Genomic DNA, 3,048 nt, shown 5'->3' on the forward strand with positions numbered 1-3,048 from the left:
TGATCCGAAGTGGCTTGGCCCACCATTCTTTCCTCTTTTTTTCATTCATTACCAGTCCCCCTTCTTCATTCATTCATTCATACAGACAAATGCTTCTTCTCTCTCCCACTTTTTTTTTTTCACCATAGGTCGCACGGATAGGTCGCACTCTCGCCTTACTCTTGGATTATATCTTTGACTTTGTTTCTCATATGGAAATTGGGTTGTTCTTTTTGAAGTTTTTTGTTTTGGATTTATGTGACCACTTTTGGAATAGGAATTTTTCGTACTGAGGTAAGCAAACACTGTGGGCTTTTCATTTCATTTCATTTCACTTCATTGTGGTTAGCTACACGATACGCGCTATTCAAATTTCGCGCCTTTTTTCGAAAGCCAATCATGGCGGCTCACGCCTCCGAGCCGGAAAGATCCATGATGAGCGAGGATGAAATGGTTTTTCAAACTGTGCAAAACAGGAATCCTGCAAAAAGGCAACGTGGGAGAAGCTCTACTAATATAGAGAACTTAAAACACGCCTCAGAATCATACTCTTCGAACACCACTTTCCACACCACTTCCCCAAACCCAAACCCAAAGGGCTTTAACATTTTCATAACCCCAATAGATAGGACAAAATCTTTGAACAAAGTAAATCCCATACAAATAGCCAAGGCAATTCGGGAAGTTTGCGTGAACCCTGTAGATTTTATCAAAACCACTAATACGGGACTCTTAATCAAGTGTAAAAATACTAAGCAGGTGAAGGCTATCTCAGAGATTAACAAAATAGGAAGTGTTGATGTAAAAGTCAGTGAAGGAGTGAATGGATCAAAGGGAGTCATTTATGACATCCCACAGGAAATGAAGGAAGAGGAAATTCTTAATGAATTGAAAACTCAGAATGTGATTGGGGTGAAGAGGATGGTAAAAAGAGTCCGAACAGATGAAACAATAGAAGGAAAGCGCCAAATCTCTCAAATTCCCATGCGCTGCGTTATTCTAACCTTCAGTAAAGTCACTATCCCCCCTGAAATCCACTTATGTTTCCAAATCAAGCGCGTAAAACAATATGTCCCACCTGTAATTAGATGTTATCAATGCCAAAGATTCGGACACAATGCTTCACAATGTAATTCCAATAAAAGATGCGTCAGATGTGGAGAAAACCACTCGTTCGATGACTGTAAAAAAAAAGAAGAACGAAAGTGCGTAAATTGCGGGGAAAACCACTCTGCAGCCTACAGCGGCTGCGCACAAGCAAAAAAGGCAAAGCAGGTTCAACAGATACGGTATGAAAAGGGGCTATCGTACGCAGAAGCAGCTCAGTCCTGGCAGCAACAAAACAAAAAAGTATCAAATCCACAGCCCATTCAACAGAAAAATAAAGCCAACAAAACATTGAGTAAGGAAACAGAAAAACAAACAAACGAACTTCCAGTGCGGAATGTTGGTAAACCTAATAGTACCTACGCACAAGCAGCTGTTCCGTCATTCCTGACCAGAGCAAACACCACCCCACAATTTCAAAACCAGGTTATTCCTCAGGTACCACAGAGTAAAGAGACCATTAATAATCAAGGAACGTCAAATGAAACACCACAAGGCACTCCACCTATGACCAACTTCATAGCCTCGGCTAGTGATGAACAAATTATAGATTTTATTTGCCAACTAATTTTTAAATTCACAGAAGGTAGAACTGAAAAAGAATTGAATACTCTTGTTTGCGTTGCAGCCAAAAGGGCGCTGCAACAAAATAGTACATATGATAGAACAAATGATAGTGATTAATTTACTCATGTCACTTTCCATTATACACTGGAACGCCCAGGGACTCTTAGGGCACGGCAATGAATTATTAAATTATTTAAACTTACACAAGGATTTTAAATATGATATTATTTGCATACAGGAGACCTGGTTTCATAATAACATTATTTTGAATATTCCAGAATATACATGCTTTCCTAGAAACAGACAAAATAATATTAGAGGAGGCTGTGCTATATATGTTCATGATAGGATTAAGTATGAGGGTCCTTTCACAGATGCAAACTTAGAATTACAACAAATGAATGTTTACATAGGGGGGAAAAAATTGTCAATCATTAATTATTATAACCCTTGTAATAAACTGAATGAAAATATTATGAATAAGTTAATGGAAAATGTATCTAACAATGAAAACGTCCTTATAATGGGAGATTTTAATGCTCACAATGTTTTATGGGGCAGCGAGAAAACAGACAAAAACGGTGAAGTAATAGAACATTTTTTGAATAAGAACAGTTTGATTATTTTGAACAATGGAGAGGGGACCAGATTAGACCCACGAACGGGGAAAACATCATGTCTGGATCTAAGTATCACATCTCCTTCTTTGGCGTGTAAGTCTACATGGGGAGTCATGCGGAGTACTTTTGGTAGTGACCACTTCCCAATCTCTCTCCAAGTGTCTCTCGAAAAAAGTACAGATCCGCATAGAGCAAATGCAGGTATGCCTAATGGAAATGTGGTAGAAAAGCCTTTTTCTTTTAAGAATATAAGCTGGTCTAACTTTGCAAAGAAATGTGAAGAAGTATTAAATGGACAGATTACATTAAAAAACACAAATGTAAAGGAAATGTACACCCAATTTATGGAGTACCTAAAAGAAGTTATAAAGGAAGCTGTTCCCCAAAAGAGTAAAAAGAAACAAAACCCGGTCCCATGGTGGACAAAAGAATGTTCTGCTAAAATTAAAGAAAGAAATAAAGCGAGTAACAAGCTCTCTAAAGGTAGAATGATAACGCTGGAGAATATAGATGATTATAGTAACAAGAAAAAAATGGCACAACGAGTTCTCCGCCAAGCAGAACAAAAATATTGGCAAGCGTTTTGCACGAAACTGGACCGTTACATGCCTGAGTCAAAAATCTGGACCTGCATAAAACGACTAAATGGTGTTCCAGGTGCGAGGTCAAAAAATATGTCATCATTGACAGAAAATGACAAAGAAATAACTCGGGAGGATGAAAAGGTGGATGTTTTTGGACGCTACTTTCAATCTTTAGGAATGAGAGAAGATAG

This window comes from Strongylocentrotus purpuratus, unplaced genomic scaffold (genome assembly GCF_000002235.5).
Source record: "Strongylocentrotus purpuratus isolate Spur 01 unplaced genomic scaffold, Spur_5.0 spur5_scaffold_8, whole genome shotgun sequence".
Lineage (NCBI taxonomy): Eukaryota > Metazoa > Echinodermata > Echinoidea > Camarodonta > Strongylocentrotidae > Strongylocentrotus > Strongylocentrotus purpuratus.